Source organism: Xenopus tropicalis, chromosome 3 (assembly GCF_000004195.4).
Source record: "Xenopus tropicalis strain Nigerian chromosome 3, UCB_Xtro_10.0, whole genome shotgun sequence".
In the NCBI taxonomy this organism is placed as follows: Eukaryota; Metazoa; Chordata; class Amphibia; order Anura; family Pipidae; genus Xenopus; species Xenopus tropicalis.
In genome coordinates, this window is record NC_030679.2 from 110,812,378 (window position 1) to 110,839,428 (window position 27,051).

General features: G+C 36.7%; 1 protein-coding gene across 4 annotated transcripts in view; it reads left to right on the top strand.

Annotated features, from left to right (window-relative positions):
• The window catches only part of ntrk3 (neurotrophic receptor tyrosine kinase 3), a 347,933-nt gene that overhangs the window by 180,969 nt on the left and 139,913 nt on the right, over positions 1–27,051 (top strand). The window lies entirely within an intron of this gene.

Consider the following 27,051-nt stretch of genomic DNA (forward strand, 5'->3'; position numbering starts at 1 on the left):
ACATGCAAGTCTGCATGCCTCACCCAGCCTGCCCCTTATAAATAAATCGCTGCCAAACATAGGCAGCACTGTATTCCTGGGGGTGCACAGATCCTGCGCCCTATTGTTAAGTAGGGGATCACCATCAAGGCAAAGAGCAAAGTACAAAAGCCATGATGACTTACTCCCATTTTTTTGCACTTTGCACCCTGCCTATCTGTGATAAATTACCAATATTTTCTCTTTTTCCCAGTAATTCCTGACTCTCAAACTGTTACAGTTTAAAACATTAGTTGGTACATTTTTCAGCAGCTGCAGTAGCTTCAGTTACTATTGGCCATGCTCCCTGAGCTTCACTATAATATGTGACTGAGCAACTGTTGCAGCTGATACATCAGTTGCTGGTATAACTCTGTTGTGATAATGCATGAATCAACTCATGCATCAACTTTTAATGGCTTAGAGGTTCGGCAGCCAAGCTTACAGAACTAAGAGAATTCATTTTTACAATAGAAATGTTACAAAATGTTAAAAATTAGATAATAGAAAGCAATTGAAAAGGTAATCATTTGAAATGTACGGTCCAAAAATGCTACTCTTTTGTGAAAGCAGAACAACCCTCTAGTTAAAAAACCTATATATTTTGATGCTTGTAGTAGCCCTAGTTGTCTGTAAACACAGCAGCTAGGACTTATTTATCTGCATTTCCCTTCTATAGAATCTATGGATGCACCCTGCTCCAAGGTACTGAAGTTTATCTAGCAAGAATGATAATAATACTGAAAGGGTTTGCTTCATTGTTATTTGGAGCCTTTCAGATATTATAACAAACTGTTTTCTCTGTAGATATTAATATTTATAAATGAGGGATCAAGTTAAAATATATATATAAATGCACAAGTAGCTGTAAATGGGATGTAATTAGGGAAAAGTATCAAAAGTGACAAAAGATAAATATACACCTTGATGCAACAATAACACACAGTTTTGGTTTGTATCTAGAAGATGACAGAATTGAACTGATACTAATAGAAATGACTTGTGTCTCTTTGTGTCATTATACATTCATTGAAGAGTGTTACTTTTACCTGTACAGAAGGGATTAAGAAGTAAATATTGATTTACTACTAACACGGAGCAAAATGAATTGACTCAATCTGTTATTTTCTAGCGGTAAAAATAGTGAAAGTCATATTGTGTCTAGAAGGAAAATCCATATCAGGGTGCATGGTATTACAAAGGGGATTGAATAGTCTATTACAAATGGAAAATGATTGGTTCCCTTTATGGACAGAAAAGTCAGCAATGATGTTCTACAATGACAATAGATGTTTTTTTTTGCAGTCTCATGCCAGAAGTAAAAAGCAATTGCTTTATGAAACCTTCCAAAGAATTTAAACTGATCTTAACATACCAAGTAATTTTCCAATATACACAGTTTTGGTTATCACATGAATACATGTCACATTCTTAGGGCTGCCACCCAGCCTAGCCAGTAATATACCAGTGGGGGTTGGTATTACAAGTTTATTCTTGCCATTAAATTTGCAATCGCTAGTTGTTCAGGCTTTGATCCACCACAGATCCACCCCACTTCTACCCCCACTTTCCCTCTATCCTGCCCAATACCTTTTGTTTATCGAAAGCGTAGCAGCGCCACCACTAAAGAAGTCACTAGCCCACCCCTTTTGCTTCATAGGCCCACCTCTTTTGGTCCCGCCCCCTGCCACATTCTTACTGGCTTATAAAGATTTAACCAGGGAGTTTAATTAGAAAGAAGAATTAGTTTAAAAGGGATGTTCACTTTTTATCCCCTTTAGATACATTCTCATCCCATAATTGTTCCTTTTTTGAACACAGATGCCCATTGCCTCTGACATCTGGCAACACTTTTGTAAAGATTTACTTAATAAGAACTATAAAGCATCTTGATGAGGGCTTCCCTGTAGAGCACTTTCTATTTGTTGCATTGGTTATGTATCTTGCTGTTGTTCAGTGACTTTTTCTTGACTTGGCTAAATGCCATATTCATTGACTTTGTTTCTACTCTCCCTGCTTAACACTTCTTGTTGATATTGAATAACAGATGCAAGACTTCCTTTACAGTCCCTGTGTAAATTAGCACCGAGGAACTCAGTAGAGGAAAATGTGAGTTGACAGCACTCACTGTTTATTAGAATAAACCGAGTGACTAAAACGCTCCACTTACATTGGGGTCATGTTGCACTTCCAGAAAAAAAAGTGTGTCAAATTTTTGGCTTAGCTTAAGAAACTGCTTGACAGTTAGACCCGAGTATGGAAAAACGTCTGAAAATGGAATACAAATCTTCAGATTAAAAATATTGATTAGAAATTCAGTATTCTTTTTAAGACATCAATGTATTTTAACTTTATATTGCTCATAGAATTTTTCGTAAAGTAGGGTTTTTGTTGACCAGGGGCATAACGTATGCACACTCCATCATGTGTGCAGGCTGGCAAATGAGGGAATTACAGGTCCCTACTGGGTTCTTCTCCTCCACTGTGTCACCTGCAGCTGTAGATTCTGTTCCCTTTATTGTTATGGCACTGGATATATATTGTCTCATATTCCCATGTTATATTATTTTGTTATTTTATTACTGTTATTCCCAGAGTTACTCACCATTTCCCATAGTTACTTTGTACATTTCATGAAACAGTCACTATAGAACTTCTATTTCCCTGCTTACTTGTGTTTTAAAATACATGCTCTGCCATATATATAGCATACATTTCTATCTTCAGCTATCATGAGTGATATAATTACTTGCCACCTACAGGGAACAGAACTGAAACTATGGGTAGTGATAAGTAAGTCTTTTGTTAGTTAACCTAAGCTGACAATGACAATAACAAAAAACAAAGTGTATACTTTGTCCCAAGTTTTTGTAAACTATAGTAACAAATCAGCTGAAAGCCGTTTCTGGCCACCTGATTAAAAACAAACATTTGATTGGTTGCAATGGATTACTAATCAGCTGCTTTTTAATATACTACCCCATAATAATATGACTCAAGTTAATATTTAGGGAATACTGTACCACCTATTTTACAATATATTACATTATATTATGTTTTATGAGTCATTTACACATCCTAGACTTTAGGTGCTCAAATAGACGTAACAGAGAGTGCACTCTCCACTGCATGAGTATATGCTCCTGCACTTTTGCATGGTCCCCACAACATCAACTCTGTAGCTGCTTGTTTATTCATATATTGCAATACAGGGATGGGATCCGTTATCTGGAAACCCCTTATCCAAAAAGCTCCATATTATGGGAAGATAATCTTCCATAGACTCCATTTTAATCAAATAATTTTTTTTAATAATAAAAAAAGTACCTTGTACTTGATCTCAACTAAGATATAATTAATCCTTATTGGGTTTATCTAATGTTTTTATAATTTTTTAGTAGTCAGGGAGATCCAAATTATGGAAAGACCCCTTACCTGGAAAACCCCAGGTCCCGAGCATTCTGGATAACAGGTCCTATACCTGTATATTCAAGCTGGCCAACTACATCAAAGACATCCCTGGTCTGGCCAAACCTACACTCACTTTCATCTGATTCATTAAGAGTTCTACTGCTTCACTATATATTTTTTACATGGGCTGAGTTTTAACAACTGGATTTTTAAAATATTTTATCCAACTGCATGCGATTTGCATCATAGCGGAAGCACAGCTGTGTAAACTGTGATGCCACAATTGAATTAGGTGCAGCTTCTACTGGCAACTTTAATGCTGCTCGAATTCTGGCAGGAAAAAACACTGCATTTTGCACACTGCGGTCATAAGTAGACTACACTTGTGGTCATAAATATTTACACAAGTTTCAGTGAGCCATGTGACACAAATTACATCACTAGGCACTGATTATTAGAGATGTAGCGAACCTCACAAAAAAAGTTCGCGAACCCGTTCGCGAACTTCCACCAAAAAGTGCGAACTTTTGCGAACTTTGCGAACCCCATAGACTTCAATGGGAAGGCGAACTTTAAAACCTAGAAAAGCCATTTCTGGCCAGAAAACTGATTTTAAAGTTGTTTAAAGGGTGCCACGACCTGGACAGGGGCATGCAGGAGGGGGATCAAGGGCAAAAATTTCTCTGAAAAATACGTTGTTGACACAGCGTTGCGTTTAATGCTGTAAAGGGCAGAAATCACACTACATTTCTAAACTTGTGTAATAAACTGCTTTAAAACGTCCGGCGTCTACATGCCAATCAAGTCGTGTAAAGGTTACAGCCGGTTCACAAGCAAAGACAAAACCCCGCAGTAGTGGATACGGAATATATTATTGCTGGTGGAAAAACATCGCTCAGGTGATTTTATTGCAATGCAATGTCACTACTATGTGTAACGTGTTTGGTGCACTACTATGAATAACAGCAAACAGCACTGGACACGTTAAAGAACAGTAACTTAAATTAAAAAAAAAAAAAAATTAATATTAAAAAAAAAAGTGATCTCTGGTTGGTGCTGGGTTGGTGCTGGGGGTTAACTACTAGGAGCAGCACACCAGTCCCCCACACAGCTATACTAATAGCACTGGGCTCTATAAATTACAGTAGCAAAGTAAAAAAACACAAATAAAAAAAAATGATGTGAATGTGTGGTTGGTGCTGGTGCACTACTATGAGCAGCACACCTGTCTCCAACTCACACAGACGGAGCTGCAGTACACAATGAAAAGAAGACTAGAGTAACAGTAATCAGAAAATAAAAGCAGTCCTTACAAGGACTATTGGGTTATAGCAGATGATCAGCAGGACAGCTGCCCACAGCAGCTACATAGAGAGCAGTAGAAAGTAGATTACTAGTCAGCAAAGCTACCTAAACTGTCCCTCAAACCCCTGCACAGCTCTCTCCCTATGCTAACTCATCAAGCACACACAGGCAGAATGTAAAATGGCTGCTGGGCTTCGGTCTATATATGGAAGGGAGTGGTCCGGGGGTGGTCCAGGAGGGAGAGCTGCCTGATTGGCTGCCATGTATCTGCTGGCTCTGGGGTGAGAGGTCAAAATTTGGCTCCAGCTAAGGCGAACCCAAAATTGCGAACTTCGCTAAAAGTTCGCGAACTTGCGAACTTGCGAACACCCGATTTTAGTGCGAATTAGTTCTCCGGCGAACAGTTCGCTACATCTCTACTGATTATAACTGATGACATCACTAAGCATCATTTATATGGATATAATATAGAGGATATTGAATATTATATGGGAATATTTTCATACAAACATTAAAGATGGTTGATCTGCAACAGTGTGCATTGTAATGTAAACAACAACATGGATTGCTGTTGAAAATATACCATTAATCTATAAATGTGCTTATTATTCCTATGTTAAGTGAATAGATCAATTAAAATGTCAGGAAAAGGGAATTTGGTCTCTAACATTATCACATTAGCTGTGCCATGGAGGTCTGTTTTTTAATTTTGGTATGTTTTTTAATTATTTCTCAAGGTAAAACATAAAACCAAAGCAAATATATTCAGCACTCGGAATTGGAAAACCTTTTAAAAGCTCTATCACTATCAATTCATTTGGAATTCATTATAACCCCCTGATCAAAGAACATTCATTTGATATTCATGTGGACGTCAAATGTTTTTCCAAAGCGCCTTCCATTACAATTTACCATTAGTTAATAGGTACTTTAAAATAAAGTGGTTGAGTATGATCGGGGGGATATTAACATTTTTGATAAACAGATGGTAAATGCTTCCTGAATAGAATGCACGATTATATGGGTAACATTTAGCTCACTGTAAACACAATCAGTACTTTATAGTATAATAAATATATGCTTCAGCATTTTAATAAAAGCATGTAAAATTGGAAATCAAGTATGATTGATGTTTAATACCAGCTGATTCTATACGTTGGTCTAAATTTGAATGGGGAGACTACTTACTAGGTCCTGAATATTAAGTCTTTCACTGCATCTGTGAAAATCGCCCCTCAGGATCTCCAAAGCTGATAATTTCCAATTAGTGATGACAAATCTGCGGAAAATTCGCAAAGATACATGGAAATTTAGCAAAACGGCAAAAATGTTGTTGCGCCCATCATTTTTTTGAATTTTTGATGAGCGCATCAAATAAAAATGATGCATGGCAAATTTTTCCGTGGCTAATTTTGTTGCCTGTTTCGTGAAAAAAATCTGCCAATGGCTAAACGCAAAAATTTGCCACAAATCCATGCCTGGAAAATTATTTCGCCCATCACTATTTCCAACAATTCATTCATTTATTTAAGGATGTAGAAACAACGCAGCTGGCAATGGCTGGTAAATGTATTACATTGATCTATTGCCAGAAATTAAAGACCACTCATGCGCTTCAAGTAAGGCAATTTGTGCTATAATATTTACAGATATATGGATTACTCAACATTATACTTCAGTTAACAGTTTAACAGCATATGCTAAACCTCATGAATTTGAATTAGGGCTTCCAAAACTTAAATGTTCGATATATATTAAATGCAAAAAACTTTCAAAACCCAAATGTAAAAACTCTGGAATCTAAAAGCTTGCAAGTTCATGTAGAAGTCAATGGGAGTTGTTCTAGGCTAAACTAAAGCAATTTTGTTCAGTTTGGGTTTTTTTGAACTTTTCAAATGTTTTGGAGAATTGGTAGACCCATTGAATATGATGAGCTAAAAATAAATGTGATGCTTTTGAGTTTTTGTCACTGTTCATTCAATTGTTTCGTTCAAAATTTAAAAAACAAGTAAACATTCATGTTAGGAACAATTTTGAGATATCGGAATTAAAAAAAACACTCTAAAGTTCATAAATTTGAATTTTGATAAATAAACCTTACCTGTATTTTTATGGATACTCTATTTGTATCATTTTAAATATATAAAATTTCTTATGAATACAACTACATTCGAGTGACTTTAATATTAGTTTCTAACAGTCTGCCCTTATAAGAAAACTAGTTTATATGACATAAATTCCCACCCTCCAAAAACATACAAGAAAGTTAATTACTGCCTGATAAAAGTTGTTGCTGTTTATACAATGGGGATCTTAAGATTGTAAGCTGTGCTGGGACAGAAACTAATGTAAATAATATAAGAAGTTAACATTTTTTTTTTTTTTATAAATCATCTCCAGATTGATTTTGCTTGTCAAAAATGAAGAACTGTTTGAATAGGACATAATGGGAAATGCAATGTTTGTATTTCAGAGTGTTCTGGATAATACATTTTCAGATGTTAGATCCCTCTACCTTTAGGCAGGTCAGTTTGTTCTTAATAAAACTGACCATTGTGTGAGTGAATGTCATAGGGACCTGAGACTGTAAGCTCTACTGGGCCAGGGACTGATGTATCATCTCTGAAAAGCATTGTGTAAATGATGCGTAATAGATCTTTTTAGAAAAATATCTTTTGAGGTTGCATAGGCACTTGCAATCAAATGGTTAAATCACCTTTCTCACTCAAAGCCGCAGTTTTGTACTTTATGCCTGAGATTCTAACTCCAAATCCTACTTCTTCACTGCTTGAAATGTTAATGTCACAAATAATCCAGTACCAGCAAATTTCACATGAGTTTTTCCTGAAAATGAGCCAAAATATTGACTTTTTCACATGATTCACAAACTGCAATGGGGGCAATTTTATGTGTTTTTTTGCTGCTTTATAATGAGGAAAAATAGCTGGCAAAACACATAATGTTTCATTAGCCTAGTGGGACTAAGTAGCGGATTGACTGAAATCTTCAAACGTTACATTGAAAAGAAAAAAATCCCCCTGCAAATAATGTTCATCAAGTTTAATAGAAATATAAAAAAGGAAAACTTTAGGGAATAATGGTATCCTCCAGAATGCCTGAGAGGCAAAACTTGCTTTAAATTATATGAAGCAAACCCAAAGCCAGGTTTCTCTTCTGAGACCCAAATCAGTTCATGGGGGACCTAACATAAGGCTGTTTGAGATCTTTTTAATACACCTTAAAGGTATTTTCTAAAGATAGGGTGAAGACAAGCAATTTGGATGTTATAATTACCAATGTAGCATCAAGGCCTAATCAATCCTAGTCCCTGGGAGAGGACCTGAAGTAACAAAAACTCACAAGTATGTGGGTGAATTTATAAAGGGGCAGTCAAGTCTTTAACTGAGCTACAATTACTGGGTAGAGATGTAGCGAACTGTTCACCGGCGAACTAATTCGTGCGAACATCGGGTGTTCGCGAACGCGCAAGTTCGCGAACTTTCCGCGTATGTTCGCAATTTGGGTTCGCCGCGTTTTTTTCGCTGCGTTTTTTCTCTGTGTTTTTTCTCAGCCTAAAAAACGCCACACAACCACACATGGCGTTTTTCAGCCTAGTACTGGTGTAAGCAAATCCCGTTTCCATGGTGCCAATAGCGCGAAATAGCAAAAAACGCAGCGTATTTCCGCTAGGTCTGCCCGTTTTTACGCAACGCTTTTTCAACAAAGTATTTTTTAGAGAAATTTTTGCCCTTGATCCCCCTCCTGCATGCCCCTGTCCAGGTCGTGGCACCCTTTAAACAAATTTAAAATCAGTTTTCTGGCCAGAAATGGCTTTTCTAGGTTTTAAAGTTCGCCTTCCCATTGAAGTCTATGGGGTTCACAAAGTTCGCGAATATTCGCGCTTTTTGGCGTAAGTTCGCGAATGTGTTCGCAAACTTTTTTTTTTAGGTTCGCTACATCCCTATTACTGGGAATTATTTTATTTTTCTGGTGTCAGTGTGAATAATATTCATAATTACCATAACTGCCCAAAGAGGGGAAGGATCCCATTAGACCAAATAAGTTGTTTTCTGTGCATGTGTTATATTAGTCAGTAATCAAGTTCTTTCCTTCTAGAATACTGAGCCATATTCAAATCTGCGAAAAAAAATATTTTATATTTTATCACATGAAAACTTTTTGGTGAGATTCAATTTGAGGAGAAAAGGTTTTTCTCCTGAGTTACAGTTTTTCCCTATAGACTTTAATAGAGTTTTCATGTGATAGAGTTTTCTCTATGGTAACATAGAGAGAAATGAATTAAGGGAAAAGCTTTTCTCATCAATCAAATTAATCTGGTCCAGTTTTTATTTACATTTGTGCTGGGACTTGGTGAAAAGAGGCTGAATGGCCTAAGGTCTATGAAAGGAAGGTGTTTTAGCAGCCACTGCATGGCTGTCATTACTGGTGCTATCAGGGTCGGACTGGGGGGTGAAGGGCCCACCGGGGCTCCCGCCCCAGGGGCCCTACAGGTGCCCACGCCCCCCCCACAGGGCCCCCCCTAACCCCCCTCACAGGGCCCCTCACCCGCCGTCCTCCCCCGAGCACGTACATTTAACGCGTTAGGGCAGGTGCGGTCGGGCAGGAGAAGCGCCGGCAAGGGTCGGGTCTGGGTCACCGGGGGCCCACTAGAGCCGGCCGCTGGGATTTTTCCCGGTGTCCCGGCAGCCCAGTCCTACCCTGGGTGCCATGGCTTCTCTTGATGAGAAATAGCAATAGTTAATACTACATTTCTATGTTTCTGTGAAAACACAAATTTATTTTTGTTTTGCCTGCAATGTCTTATAAACACAAAGTCTATAAACATTAATTGGCTATAAAGATAAAGTGAACAAAAAAAAAAAGTCAACATGAATTTTACAATATCTCAATACTGTTTGTAAACTACATTATCTGACTGTTGGTGTACTGCCAGAATTTGTTGTTGCTTTGCTAAAAATAAACTATTAGCCATTAGGGAATATACTATCCTCTAGATTAATTATTTTTTAAAAGAATGGAGACATTCGGGCTTAAATTTTAATAAGAAGAATATGGGGATTAGAAAAGTGATCCTGTGTGTATGTGTTTATACATAGCAATGTTCTCGTAGCAGTAATTACTTCCCCTGTAAGGACCTCTTTGGGCCATTAAAAAGATGTGTTTGTAAGTGGCATGTTCCCAGATTGAGTCTAAGTGGAATTCAATACTCTATTGTCTTTGATGAGTCTCTCATGGCATTTTATATTGCTTAAGCTACTCCACTGCAATCATGTCTCATATTTTCCCTGATGTGGTTTGTAAACCTGGAATAGACAGCCTTTGGCACACCAGTGCAATTCTTTAAAAATACATTCATTCTTATGCCACAGTGTTTCATGCATATAACTACATAAATTGGTAATAATTGTTAAGGAGTACAGTATCCAAAGCCTTGAAATCTAATCACATTCTAATTGTGATATTACTAGATAGGGCACAAAATCATTTGAGGAACATGCCTATAAACCCAGTCTGATGCAACACTCCTCTGACACCGAGTCACCATGAAGATCCAGCAACCTTTACTTGTCTTAAAGCAAAGGCATCATATCACAGTGGTCAAAGAGTCCCTTAGCTGCCAGCAGTTATTTCCTAGCTGGAGGCTCAGCACTGTTGCATGAGTCTGTGCTATAGATTGTTGGGGTTGAAATCAAGGCCACGCACTATAGAAAAAAAAAAAAAAAAACTTATAAGAAGTAACAATCTAGAAACCGTCACATGATCTATAATTTAATTACAGTATACACTAAGCATGTTTATAAATTTTTTTTTTTAATTTTTCATACCATTTTGCATACCATTGTCTTTATCAGCTTATCACTAATACCCATTTCAGTAGGGTTAAATATCCCTGCTGATAGTCACTGAAGTATATTTTTGAATGTCACCCTATTGCCGGCACATGAAATAAAACAGACTTATTTTAAAACTCATATAAGTGTCCTTAGACACACCCTATCATCATTTAGTACTGAATAAGCTAAATTATAATACAGGTATGGGACCGGTATCCCAAGGTCTTTCTGTAATTTGGATCTCTATACCTTAAGTCTACTAAAAACAATTTAAACATGAAATAATTCCAGTAGGATTGTTTGCCACCAATTTGAATTCATGCAGCTTAGTTCAGCTCAACTACAAGGTCATGTTGAATTATTACAGAGAAAAGGGAAATCATTTTTACAAATTTTAATTATTTAATTAAAATGGAGTCTATAGGAGACAACTTTTCCATATTTTATAGCTTTCTAGATAACAGGTTTACGGATGCCATACCTGTACTGACTACCAAGGCATATAATTGAGAGATGCTAACAAGGCTAGGGATCCAATGAGTGTCAGGGATTTTTTCTATCTTGGGGGGAATCTACTGTACTGTAAAATTAAATATATTACTGTTATGTACAATATAATTTCCTATTTCATTGTGCTTAGATTCTTGCTTAATCAATCAAACCAATGTTAATTAGCTGGAGATATGATGTATTGGTTTCAGTGTAAGGGCACCTATGCCCCACACACGCAGTATTTACTGTAGTTCATTTTTTTGCAACTTGTTTGATTTCAGAGTCACTTTATATAGGATAGGGCAGAAAGCATTTGTCTTTGGACCTAAACCTTACAGGGATAGCCACCTGTACATAATAAGAGTACTAAACTGTAATAAAAGTAGTAGACTGAAAAATAAATTTGATGAGCAGAAATTAGCATTGTTTTGCACGTTTGCACATATTGTTAATATTTACCCTATTGTTATCATTGTCATTATTTATTTATATATCATGATTAGTGAATCTGTCATGTTCTCTTTACCAGAAAATTTGTAAAACAGTGGAAACTTTTACAAAACAGCAAAGTCAAGAGCATTTTTCCGTTCTGTTTTTTTTTTTTTGCACAAAATGCATTGGGTCTTTTTTGTGCGTTTCTTATCCACACAAATTACAGTGAAGTCAAAGGGCGTTTTTTCATGGCATTTTTTCCCCGCAAAATGCATTGAAGTCGATGGTATTTTTTGTTGTGCACATTTTTTTCTCTACATGTTCTTGCAGGCAGTGCTTTTTTCAGTCCCAAATCAACAGCTGAGTGCTAGACTGTAATTGTAGTTGAGTAGCTGCTGTAGGACCGAGACAGCAATATATGTTTTTTTTTCCAGTGTCATTTCATCTTCATTCTATATTGTCATAATTTTGTTCGTGTACTAAACATAGATGATTGGACATCAATTATCAAGCTATACCTCTTTGTTTAATCAAGGGTACTAATGAGCAAATCTGTCCTATTTCACTTCACTGAAAAATTTGTGAAACTGCAGAAAAATGCATGAAATGGCAAAAAAATTCATGAAAAGGGCTACCGTACAATTTTTCTTATGCACACAACTTTTTTTTTTTACATGGCCACAAATTTTTCCTCATGCTGCAAATTTTTTCGGCGGCAAATTTTTGCATCCGTTTGGTGAAAAAAATCTGCCAATGGCATAATTTCACCGTGAATCTATGCCTGGTGAAAAAATTATGCTCATCACTAATCAAGGGTTGTTAATCAAGTTTGTAAGCTCTTTTGGGCAGGGCTCTCTTCACCTCTTGTTTCGATTATTGATTGCTTTATATGTTACTCTGTATGTCCAGTGTATGAAACCCACTTTGTTGTACAGCGCTGCGGAATATGTTGGCGCTTTATAAATAAATGTTAATATAATGTAATGTAAAAGTACAAACAACACACAGACCATTTTTACTCCCTGACCACTGATGTATAGCTTTAAGTTCAGTTCATTCTCATGCTGATGGCTGAACATACCCTCAGTTTTCAAGGATTTTTTGTGTTTTGGCAAGGGATTAAGTTTTTCTCCAGAACTTTTCAGTAATTTATTAATTTCCTCTTCTATCTCATCCTGTGTCACATCCCTGCAGAGATAAATGCTATTTTGTATTAATTCAAGTTTAAACCAAAGCCATTGGAATTTTATATGACAGCTGTAAGTTTTGGGATATATCTATATCTGTTGAAACTAAATACTTGAAATGGAATTCCCCAATTTACAGTACAGGACATATCTGACTTCCTGGGATAGAGTAATGACATGAACAGTTTGACCAGACCTGACTATAACAAGCTGTAGCAAGTTGCTATTTTTTCACAAGCACAATGCAGTAATTATATAACAAAGACTATTACCTTGTGAAATGCACATTTTTAGTCTTATTTATTCAGTTTTTTCTGCTTGAGGCTTTTTTAACATTTCCACCCTTGTGTTTTTATCCTGGTCTTCTCTTATTACATATCCCCAGTTTGACTGGTGAGTGGCTGTGGAGATTAAGCAACAATAAAAATGCAGTATGAACATGTTAAATACACAATAATACTTTTACAAAAGCCAAGGAGGGAAAACCTTATAGAAAGTACCTAGAATTTACCTTTAATGAAGCAATCTAAGGGGCTGATTTACTTACCCACGAACGGGTCGAATGGAGTCCGATTGCGTTTTTTTCGTAAAGATCGGTACTTTGCGATTTTTTCGTATGTTTTGCGATTTTTTCGGATTCTTTACGAATTTTTCGGATCCAATACGATTTTTGCGTAAAAACGCGAGTTTTCCTATCCATTACGAAAGTTGCGTAAAAAGTTGCGCATTTTGCGTAGCGTTAAAACTTACGCGAAAAGTTGCGCATTTTTCGTAGCGTTAAGTTTTAACGCTACGAAAAATGCGCAACTTTTCGCGTAAGTTTTAACGCTACGCAAAATGCGTAACTTTTTACGCAACTTTCGTAATGGATATGAAAAACTCGCGTTTTTACGCAAAAATCGTATTGGATCCGAAAAATTCGTACAGAATCCGAAAAAATCGCAAAACATACGAAAAAGTCGCAAAATATTCGTTTTCAAGTCGGAACTTTTCCAATTCGGGTCGGATTCGTGGGTTAGTAAATCAGCCCCTAAAAGTTACACTAAAACATACAACTTTACGGAGGGTGCTAAATATAATTAACTCATAATAATAATAATATTTGGTCTTGCTAACGTACAATTATCTGTTGCTGTCCTAAATCTTCTACCCTCCATCCTTGCTCTGTCCTTTTCATTCTTTTTAAAAGGTTTTCTGCTAAAGTCTGAACTAAATATGTGCAGTTTCTGGTACATCCAGGTCTCTGTGATCTTGAGAAATGGGCTGCAATTTTCCCAGTTGCTGTGCAGCGAGAACAAAAAACCAAGTGTGAACTTATGTCAATACAAATGCCAAAAACAACTCCCCTGAGAGTTAACAATTTATACCTTCTTGTGTTACTGTTCTGTTTTCACTGTGTTTTCGTTTTTGCTGTTATCCTGGATTAAAAGCTCTTTGAACCCATTTGATAGTAAGTTTAAAATCTCAGAGCTTCAGAGCTTCTAAACAAACTGTACCTTGAAAAAACTATACCTTCAAACAATGTAGGTCTTTAGAATAATATATTATATATAAAACCCTGCTTAATCTAAATAAATTTTCATAAAAAAATATGAATTGTTTGTAATGTACCACTGGGTAATCCTAAATAGAAAATTGCCATTTTAAGTACTAAGGGCCGCCCCCATAGGTTTATATGATTCAAGGTGCACATAAACAAACCAAGGGCATGCATACTTGTTAGGTCACATAACTCTTGCCTTTTCTCCCCACACTACTTCCTGCATTATTTCCTGTCAGATTATTTCTGAGGGAACACACAGCCCACAACATTGTGGCTCAAGGTAAAATATGTAAAAGGGCAAAATTTACTGATATATATATTCCAGTTTGGAAAGATTCTTTAATAGGCTACTTAATATGATATAAACAATGTGTTGGCTAAATAATAATTCTGATTTCAAAAACATGAAATTCAGTCAAACCTGGCGTTTACTTTATCACTGACTAAAAACTAAAAATTGCTTTACAGATGGAGCACTGGCTATCCCAAATTATTTCTTGCAATGTCATTTACTCAACTATGTAAACACTATGCGGCAGAGACTTATTGCCTTATATCTCTTAACATTTATACGTGAGGGAGATTTATCAAAATGGGAGATCATGTTTGAAACAAATTGCAATATTTATCATTTTTGGCAGAAAATAAGTCTGTCTCAAACAAAAGTCTCTTCCTTCCATTCATTTTCAATAAGGATATAAAATCTCAACTGTTTTAAAACACTTGAAAAAACTTTAGCTAATAAAGATGTTTGGATGCCGAAGATGCACTTCCCATTGATTTCTATAGGCTTTTAGGTGTTTTTAGGAGTTTTTAATTAGAGTATTTGAGATTTTTAACTTTGATAAATCTTGAACTTTAAATATATTAAAGATCTTAACTTTTTGCTGCAATGTTCTATTATTTTAATAATAACCCCTTAATCGCGTGTATACATATTTTTGCTTATTAATATAATATTACTGCAGTGCCCCTGTCTGTTCTGCTATAGTATTGCTTCAGTGTACAGAGCTGCATACAAAACTAGCAATAAGTAAATTCAAATATACATATAGATTTTCTAAGATGGATTTCCATGGGTTACTTTGATCATATTAACACCTAGGGGCACATTTACAAAAGCGCGAACGCACGAGCGTTCATGCAAATGCTCCGAGTGTATTTTCGCTGATTTTTTCGGGCGTCCGCACGACTTTTTCGTACGGCGCACGAAAAAATCGGAAAGGTTTTACCGCTGTTTACAATTTCGTGACTTTCAGATCGCCAATACGATATTATCGTGACTAATACGATTTTTTCGGAAGCATTTTTCGTGATATTTGCGATCTTACGAAATTTTCGTTTCCAATACGATTTTTTCCCATTCGTGATTCGGATTCGTGGATTAGTAAATGTGCCCCCTAGGATAGTACCAAAATTAATTTAGGATAGCCAGCACTCTCTCTGTTTGTTCATTGCTTTTGTCCATTGTACACTCTTCATTTAGTAGTTAGCCCTTTCCAAGTTGACCCTGCAAAGATGCAAAATATTTTCTCCTTTGGATATTTCCCCTGCCATGTCCCATTGTATTTCCTGAATTACATTTTTTCCTCTGTATTGTAAAAATGTTACATATTTAACATATCTATTGTGTTTTTATCATGCAAAAAAGACAATTTGCATGGTAAAATTCTCTAGCAAATTTGAGCACAATATTGCTACTTCAGGCAAAAACATAAGCTTATCCCCAAATCATTTCTAGAATTATTGGTCACTGCAATTTTATTAGATATGGTTGCGGTGGCAAAGCCCCTTTGTGATAGGTTGCCAAACACAATAATTATTACTCTGTATTTTTGCTGTTGTCAGTTTCCATTTTTGAACACATTAAACATTTTGGACTAGAAAATGTAGTCAATAATATTGCCTGGAAAAAAACTCCCCACATATAATTAAATCAAGTGAGTGAAATAATCTCCTCTAGATAGTGAAGCTATTCTGTAGGATCATTGCTTTCATTAGCTTTTATGTTTCAAGTTCACTTATACTTGGTATTTATAACTTCGGTGCTCCTGACCTGAATACATTTCTTTAGCATACAGGCATGGGTCACACCTAATCATTAAATCTAAGCACAAAGTAGACAATACACAGGGAGAATTTCAAGCAAAGGCAAAAAGCCTGACAATAATAAGGAGCCAGAGAGAAAAGACCCAAATCAGTGTGTCCTTATTGACCTTGCTGAATGTTAATAGCCCAGTAAATGACTGAAGCCATAATAGTAAATTGTTTTTATGAAAAATGTCCAGTCTCTCTGTCTTAATTTTCTCCTTAGCAACGCAAAAGATCAGTGCAACAGAGCATGAAAAGAGAGAATGCGGTTATTGGCAAACGGTAGCCAAATATCAGACTACGTTCTTCCTATTTCTCTATATATTTTTTATTTCTTTTGAAACCAGTTCAAGAAACATACCATTAAAATAACATATGTGCAGTGATTTACATGTCTATTCTATATAGTCTTCTATACAGGAAAAAAATATAAAGCTAGATTCAATGCGTGCGTTTTTGGGGGAACAGTATTACAGATACAGAACCTGCGTGCTGTGATCCTAGTACGATGTGATGCACAACTCACTGCAATGTTATAACAAAAAAATGAAAATGTTTAATATACATTGGAAAACTGTGCCACAAATCTTTCAGACACCTGAGGGTCTAATTAATTTTATAATTGTGATGGACCTCCATAGGGGTTATTTGCTGTGTTAAATAAATGGTTTGTCTGGAAGGCATTCCACTGTGTATGTCATAAAGATTAACACTGTATGAATGCGCTCCAGAGAGGTTGCTGATAGTATTTTTCATCATGCCTCCCTTAGCTTAAACCACAAGTGATGGTTAGAGTAAATGGAACACTGTGATCAGATGGAGGTTTCAAACCAAAGAAAAAACACACAAATGATAGCACCAGAGAACTTCTCACGAATCAATATATGATCAGCGATATTGATCAGCAATTCAACTATCTCAGGCAGGGAAAAAACAGAAGCTTGCGAATGAGGGAAATGTTCCTATTGAGGTGTTAACTGTTTGATTTGGCCTTGCCATGAGATAAATAGGAAGAGCACTTGTAACAAAATGGGCAGAAATGGTCGCAGAATCTTTGTTACAGTATGGGAAACTCAGAGGTGAAAAACGTTTGCATAAATAAAATCATGTTTTAAAATGTAATAATCTTCATGATCTGCTTGAAGGTTGCATATTTTTTTATAACAGGTCCCATACCTTTACTAAGTTTGAATTATATAGTTGATTGGCTGAATAGTGGTCCCTGCAGAAAAAATGCATATTTTGCATTATGTATTGCTAACTATAGAATAATACTATAGGTCATGAGCTAGGGGGTGCTGTGCATTTAGGATAGTGGGGGCATTGTCACAGGGGCAGATTCCACCCCAGCGTGGTATAGAAAGGTTTTAGGGCACATGTACATCTGCAAGTGCAGTGAACAAAGTGTAGTTTAAAGCTCAATTAGTATTTTTTCCCACAAATTCTGGTGTCATTGCAGTCACAAAGGGGCGATTCTCTTGACGCACTGCACCAACTGCAATAGCATCCATGTTGACAGACTGCAAGTACATTTGGTAGCAAATTGGATGCAATTGCATAATTTCCAGTGTTTGACATGCAAATGATGTCTGCACCCAATTCTGCACCCAGCAAGTGTGCTGCGCCTATTGAAACTGGGTGCAAAGGGAACCCTGGAATATTCCTGAGTGCAAGGAAATTGCTGGGCCCACAAATGCCCTTGTGGACGTAAATGAGACATTTTGCATGATTGCATAGTCACAAAGAAATACAAGAATATTCAGCTTTATCCTGACGATATATATCCCTCTGGCCCCAGGAAAAATGCTACCAGTAATTGGAACAGATGGCAGCAATCTTGCTTTATAATATTGTAGTTGGTCCAGAGAAATGAAAGAGTTAAATTTGTATCAGGACTATGAAAACATGCCTCTGAGACTGGATGCTGCAGCAGCCAGATATTATTATATGGAAATCATTTTTCATTTTATTACACTGTGGAGAACAGGCAGCTATAGAGACATCCTGATTAATTGTTATAACTCTGATAACTCATGTAGGCATTTTATAGTGTGTCTCTGGACTTTTTAGTTATGCTGAACTACCTGAGCTTTATATTGTTCTAGACAGGAGGATAGAATTTATTTCTATTTTGCTGTAAAGTATATAAGGTATAATTAGATCTTTTGGCATTGCCTATGAAGAAACTAAGGCTTGGGCAGATGTGCTGGGAGTCCCCTCCGAGCTCTGTATTTGGAGAAGAACAAGCCTCCAGCCAAGCTTCGCTTGATTAATTACAAAACCACTGAGGCAAAACTAGAGGGCTCTGGAACCGAAGCCTGGAACCAGCTGTTTATTGAACCTGAGCACCTAATTTAGAGTATGAATCGTAAGACACCCTGCAAATGAAAGCCACACAAAGTTCCAAATGCCATACACCTACTCCTTGTTTTTTTTTTACTTACATATTGTTTTGTACTTCATGACATTCTACAAATGAAAGGTGAATGACACAGAATGATCTTTTTTTGCTACTGCAACTGTGTTTAACATTTTACATGGCTGACCTTGATCTGGTGACTTTGAAACCTTATGAATTACAGACCCCCGTGCTCTGGGAGATGCTGGTAGTTTTAGGTCAGTGGCAGCTTTAGGACCACATGTTGAGAATGTCTGGTTCACACGCTCATCAATAATATGTTGTTATAAATTGCTTTGCCTGGGTCGAGTTTTCCGGCTCACAAGGATGTTTCTTGGGTTTTGTTGTTGTCGTTTTTACACATTCTTTGTCAGTATGTGGCTCACTGCTGCCTTTCAGTTCTGCTGTCTTTAGCTCAGTTCCAGCCAAGACTATTTGAAGGTCTGAGTCAGTTACTATATTGTATATATTAGAGCAAATTGCATGGTATTTTATATCAATTCTGGTTTCTTCCAAGGCTCCAAAAACATATGGGCAAGTAAATTGACTCCTATTAAAAAAATGATTTATGTGTGAATATGATCAGGACCCTACATTGTATAATTCACTGAATAGTAGACGATATGAATAGTATTTATCCATACAAGACTATGATAATACATTTGTACCCTTTGGGCAAATCAGAGATTAAATATGGCGATAAGATTTATATTGGATCTATCTGACTCACAGGGCCAAATTTATTAAATGATGAAAATAGAGCTTGCCACAGTTAGCCAGAAGGAAATTTCATAGCGCTCATTTTACTTAGGATAGGATTTTAGAGAAATATTTATCAAAGGTTAAAATAAAGCAAATTCAATGAAGAGATGGGATATGACCTCTATTTTTACTTTGATAAATATGCCATATTGTCTAGATATTATCATTTTTCAGATTATGCATTCATTTTATGCTTTCAAATACATCAATGCTTTGGAAATATTTTTTGAACCCAGGCTAGATTCTTCCTGTGTGTAGTACTCTTACATTACTCTTTTAGTTCTGGATAATATATATAATAGATACTGTCTTTAACCCTCTGGTTGCTGCCTGTGGATGTGCATCTGGCTCTATGCATTGCTAACCTCTATAGCAGGGGTAGGGAACCTATGGCTCGGGAGCTTTTGATGGCTTCATCTGGCTCACTGCCAAATCTTTAATAAAAAAAATTACGGGGGGCGTGGCCTGCGCTTGGCGGATAGAAGACGTGTTCTAAGGCATAGAACATGTCTTCTATCGGCCGAGCGCAGGCCACACCCTCCTCCGCATTGCAGCCGGCATCCTTGGTACCCATCCTACCTTGCCCCGCAGCATCCCCGGCCGAAAATCATTCAATAGGTTTTAAAATGGTATATTAGAATTGGGTGAAATACATGGGCAGAGTGATAATGTAGGAAAAGAATGGAAACTAGCAAAAACTTTGAGCTTCATAAATCTTAGCAACAGACATGAGTGAAATATATGTGCTGGGCATCATTATGCTCATATAGTAAAGGAGGGGCATTATTTGAGTTCTTCTCATTTATCTCATCTTCAGCTAATTATAGTAAGAATTAAGAAGGCCTATCTGGCTGCCAAATGTCATTCCGAAGACTAACAACTTGCAGCAATGCTTGCCCTCATTGCACCTTCTGCTCCTAAACATCAATCAGTACATTAAACAAGATGTATACATGTTGAACATGAAAAGTGAAAACTTGTGTTTTGAGTTTGTACTGGATTTCAAAACTTCTCATAATCTCTTTATAGCATAGCCATAAAGGGCACGGCAGTATCCTCCAACAGCAGGCAGTTAATGGTTACTAATGCATTCCAACAAAAACATTTGCAGTGTTTCCACATAACTCAGAAACTACTTTGCACTTTGTCTCCATTATAATCTTAGTGCAGTTTTTTCATGTTGTGTTCTTGCCAGTATCCACTCTCACCTTGAACAGAGCGTTAAGCAGTAGCTAAAGGAGAGATAATTCGGAGAGACAGAAAGAGCAAATAGAAACTGCCTGTCCCATCACCTTTCCAATTATCCTGTAGGCATGCAAACCTTAATACCTAATTCTTTCTTATTATTTTGGGCAAATCTATGTCAGAGTTGCCCTTTTATATTAACTTGGAGCTATACAGCCTGCACTGCTGTAGCGCTACCTGTACTACAATAGAATTTATCACAGTCAAAGTCTTTCAGGGTCACTAGGAACATGTAGTTCAATAACTGTGGGAGTACTGTTTGCTGGACATTGCCTAATCTAGTATTTTTCCAAATGTTTTCTAAATAGACACCGCCATGTTTTCTTTAACAATCATTTTATTTGCAATGACTCCTAAACATTTGTTTGGGACCCCAGATTGGTCCTCGTGCTGTTTAGCATCGATGCCATGATTCCCCTTAATACTAGCGATGCACCGAATCCCGGATCCTGCGTACAGCGCTGGACAATTTTTAACCCTTACCGATCCTTATTAGCATAGCATATTAGGATTCGGATTCAGTTCGGGATTCGGCAGAATCCATCATGGGGGGGTTCGGTGCATCCCTACTTAATACAGCAACATTTTCTTCTGCAACAGATAATAGTCATTAATAGGAGATATATGGCAAGTCTTGTTTTGTATACAAAGGAATATGTCACAAAAAATTCTAAAAGGAATTTCTTTGATCTACGAGACCCACTGCAACATCCAAAGGGGAATTTACTGAACCACGCCTTTTTGTTGCAGAAAACCTGAATTTGTTGCAGAAAAAAACGCAACTTTTGCGAGATTTATTATGCAACAAAACCATGGCAATTCTGATTCAGAAAACACACAAGCTAAAACCTGTTGAGATCTCCTGTTAGGAGAAAACAGCACCAGCCCGGGGTACCTGTAGCATTGCGCTTCCTCCTTCTGGCTTCGTTTTGCTAATACTAACACAATAGGCGCATGCGCAGTAGAGTGAAAAGCTGACTTCTCTGTTAAAGTTTGGCTTATCACTCTACTGCGCATGCGCGCTCGCAAAGCAGGAAGAAGGAAGCGCTGCAGCTACCCCGGGCTGGTGCTGTTCTCTCCGTACAGGGGCACCAGGTACCAGGTACAAGGTAAGCGATTCAAGTCACTTGGGGGTGCCTAACATTTTGGCACCCCCAAGTGACTTTGCCTTTCCTTCTCCTTTAAATGGATTTTATGGGTAATTGCAATTTTATATTTCAGAGCTTTCTGGATTATGGGCTTCTTGATTGTAGATTATCTATATATTATTTTATTATCTATTAGTTATATAGTATTGACACATTTACTCAGCACTTTTCAAAAATAATTTCATCAGGAGCCCATTAACCACCTGTAGCAAACCAGAGTATCACTATGCAGATTGATAACATACAGATTGAGAACATACTAACTCCTTGCAGATTTGCCCAGGACCCCATTGTTGCAAGACAAAACAATGCCACTAAGCCATCACCCTTTTTAAGAAAGTAAAATCTAAATATATTTTGTGAACTGGTTTTAGGTTTTGTTTTGCTACTGTCACTGTTGACCCTAGCCATTTTTTGATTTTTTTTAAACTATTAAAAATTACCCAAAAATGAAAAGATTCCAGTCAATTGGATACACAATATTAATAAATAAAGATGAGCTTGTGTCAAGAAAAATTGAGCAAGGAAAAAATCACAGGCGCATCAAAAAAAGTTGTGATCGCGTCAAATAAGACACAGTTGTTGTGTCTCTTGGGTCAAAAAAGTCATGCATTCAATAATGAATACAGTTTAATTGTGAAATGATAGATTTAAGACCAGTTAATGAATAATATTAATAACAATTCCAATGTTATCCAATGTATTTTGTCTGTCACACTGTGTCTCTTGGCAACTGTGCACTAATATGATCTACTATTTGTTAATATAAATCAGCCAATGACAAAACAATGTTATTCTAAACAACTCTACAGTATACATTATTTAAAAATTTTCAGTCGTTTAAAAAGTGTATGTAAGTGTAACAGCTATGTCGACTTTGCATGGTTCTTCTTATGGCTGATAATCTGCTGGCCAGGCCCACCAGGGTACAGCATAGAAAGGAACAGGCAGATTTTGCAGTTATATTTACAAATAAATTTTTAATGCTTGGAGAGTTGCTAAGAATAATAATTTCTTTCACTGGGCAAATTATTAAATTATATTTTGGGTTTATATCCCCTTTTTAAAAACAGGAAGAAGAAAAGCTAATTAACCCAAATATTTCTTTCAACTTTTCCTAAGTGTGACGTTTGAGTTATTAATCTTCTGCTGTTGTTTCTATGTGTGTCATTTGTACTGTACATGAGAAAATATGGTGTAACAACATGGATGCTTTGACACCTGCAGCATTTAATGAGCCAGCCCGTCTGTCTCTCGTTAGGAGCCCCTCGCCAGCTATTTAGCACCTGTGCTGTCTGGAGGTATTGTCTTGTTTATTTAACCCAGAGATTACGGACAGCATGATGGCTCCTAGTGGAGAACGATTGTTGGCATCTTTTAGTTTTTATTTCTTTTTTTAAGCCACCAATTACAACAGAGTCATTGTTGCAATGAACAGTAGGCAGGGGATGATATGCCTTACATTTAATGGCTCTACTGCAGATGCAGGCAAGGACCTAATAAGACCAAACAGCAATATAGGGATTCTGTCATGATTTTTTATAGTATAGTTTTTATTACTAAATTACACTCTGGACATTGCAAAAAATTCATTCTACTATTTAAAATTTTATTCTTGAACCAATAAATGTAATGTTTTTAGCCATAATATTGGTGTGTAAGCAGCCATCTTAGTGCATTGTGCCTGAGTCTGAGATTTGAGGAAGAGCCAGCGCTGCACATTAGAACTGCTTTACAAAAACCCCACAAACACATTAAAAGGATGATTTTCTTCATATGACATAAAAAATATATAAGCCTTTCCCCAGGCACAGTCACATGCCCCTTGGTACTCTCCCTTTCTCAAGCTTAAGCTCCACAGGTCCCTTGGCTCTATGTCTCTCAATCACAGGCACTTTGTGTCCTTGTCTCAGGCACCACAGTTCCCTTGGTTTTCTGTTTGTCAATCTCAGACACTCTGTGTCCTTGTCTCAGACAGCCTTTATTCTTTATCTCCCAATCACAGACACTCTCTCTGTCTCAGGCTCCAGGGGTCCCTCGGCTCTCCCACAGGCTCCCACCCACACACTGGGAACCCCCAGGTACTGGAGCACACCTTTGTACCTCTAGTAGGCAGATCCTCCTTCATCCACCACCTAATTATCTGGCTGAAAGTCACACACATATGAATATGAGGCACATAATGCAAATGCAATTAACTAAGTATAGAATACCTGTATTGTAACCCTATAACTGCACAATATTCTACCTACTGAAATGTTAATGATGAATGGGACATGTCAAGAGGTCACAGTGCAGTATCTGAACAATTTTTTTCATAGAAGCCTCTTAAGAACTACTGTCACCTGCATGGACAACCATATTTTCCTTCCTGATGCCTAATATAAACAGCAAGTGTTCCTTAACATACCAGAACAAGGCAGAGTGTCACAAAACCAAAAGGTTTAATCTCTAAAAAGAGTAAAAATGTGATATTCAGTAACAGACTTGTTTGAACCTTAATAATTATCATTCTCGCTGAGCTAAATAAATGGAGAATGTGTGTCATGTCGAGTGCATAGTACAAAAAAGATCTGATAAAAGGAAACAAAATCAAAGCACTTTAGGTAAAATATAGTTGCAGAAAATGATGATTTCACAATAGGATACAACTTTCAAAGTCTGCTTATCCATGTCACAAACATGTTGTGCTACTATCCTGCTGGGATGACAGAACGGGCAGTGCATACAAATAATATCAATTGTGGGCACTTAGATTTCAGAATTACTGTACATAGGATTACTTTTATTGTAAGAATCCAGTGTCCATTCTGTCTTACATAAATATGTGTCTAATATCACATAAGACACTTTACTACTACCTATAGCCGCTGTGAATATAGGAGGTAACCCACCAAGAATTCTTGGTGGGTTCTTGATACTGTGCTGATACAAAGCTTTGAACCCCAGGGAATTAAAGATTCACAAGAGTAATGGCATATGGTCAATAAATAAAGGGCAACATATTTAATACCAGGGAAAGCAACAGGATGTGCAAGTATCAAGTCTATGGTAGGCAAGTTGAAAATAAACTTTTGATTCAAGTCACATCAGAATGTTTATAATGCTAATGGAAACCTAAAAGCCATTACTGATAAAGACAGATGTGCATTTATTTTTTTATATTAATGATTCTTACATATTTGTCAACAGGCAGTTGGATTTCGAGCTCTCAAGAACCAGAGTATTTAGACAATCCGTTGCTTCCCCAATAATCACTCTAAAGTCACAAAAGATTCAGTTCATGAATCTGTGGAATATCTAGGGGACATGTCAAGAAAATAACATTTTAATTCATTATAGAGAATGGGAAAGCATATTTGTATTTTACTTTGATTAAAAAGTCCAAACCAGAAAACACTTAAATGCAATTTTACTTTGTACTGGAGCCTTTTATTATTTGATGGATGTCAGAGATCAGATGATTTGGATGCTGCAAAGGGTTATTTGTTTACAGAGTGCTTGGTCAAGCAGAAACAAGCGTACATTGCAGGAAGCTGGGTTTAATATAGTTGACAGTAGAACAGACACAGAATTTAGAGTATAAATTGGGCTTAGTTTGACATTAATAAGAAAGACAGTAGTAAACAAGCTATTATAGGTTGAGAATTTATAATTTAATTAAAGGAAATTGCAAGTATTCTTTTTTAATATTCCACTCATCATGATAAAGTCTGAATATTGTCATTACTCCATCTTAAATGCAGTATCTAATTCAAATTTATTTACACTATCATCAATATTTTGGCACTTGACCAACAGAATATCTAATTTTTTTCTGCAGACTCTCTCCCCAGTATAAATAATGACTAACGGTAAGGGTGGGCAACTTCTGGAGGGGCATAGGCTGTGCATCCCTGTCCCAAAGCAGAGTAGCTTTATCAGAATAACTTGGCCAAAGCAAAAAGCAAGATGAAATTGTATGTATGTATGTATGTATGCATGTATAACTTTATTTATAAAGCGCCACAAGGGTACTCAGCGCTGTACAGTCTTACAGAATACAAAATTACACACAGGGAGGACGAGTGATATAATAAATAAATACAATAAATACATATATATATATAAGTGCCATGTGGTATGAGACACAGTAGGAAGGAGGTCCCTGCCCCGTAGAGCTTACAATCTGAAATAGAATTATACTCAGACTATTAACAGTGAAATTTGGTTTCTGTTGTTGCCTGATGTTTACACACAAATCTTACTGAGGCCCAAGAGAAAGGATTCATGCTGTGTTTTCTCCCTTTATCTTGTTGTAAATAATAACATCTCATCTTATTTCAACGCCAAAGAAGCTTTAACTGCCTTTAAAGGACTTATATACTTGAGATAGTCTGGAGTTTGAGACTTTACAAAGTAACAGGATGAATATAAGGACAATAGAACTCCTCTACTGCCTTGTACCTTAATGTAGTCACACTGTTCCTCAGATCCTTAGTTATTTTCAACTGGGTTGCATTATTATTTGTAATGCAACTCATTTTATGGTGTGTGTATAGTGAAATGGTTGTTTTGTTGAGTAATGGATATATGAAGAGCTGAAGGTCTTTCCTGTATATATATAGTATTTTGGAAGTGTTCATAAAATGAACTTGAGTTAAAGGATAAGGACTACTGTATTTCTTGTCAACTGCTTATATATACTGTATGCTACCATTTGTAGGTCATTGCTTGGGCATTAGCAACTATGTTGTCCTGGGAACCATGTAATCTGTTGACAAGCATTGGGGGGGGAGGGTTTGGGCAATTATTGTGAAAAATCAAACATTTCAATAGATACAATATATGTTCAATTGAAATAAACTGTTTAAGGTTTTTAGGGAGTGATTTTGACTGCTGTGGTTTTCCCTGCATGCACTGTGTTGGTCAAAAATGAAATAAATGAAAATCAGTCCAGGTTTTAACAAAATACTATTAGCCACAGTGTACTTGTCTGTCAGGGACAGGGCAGCTGGCTATAGAGCTGAAAGGAAAATGGCAAAAGTTGCTTTAGGGTAGGTAAAGCAAATTAGTTGTACATGTATTGGAAAGGAGATAATATTGGATAATGCAAAAAGATAAACACGGGATGTTGCATTTTATACGGTTTCTGAGGGTTAAAAAAAATACTTTGTCAGCTGGT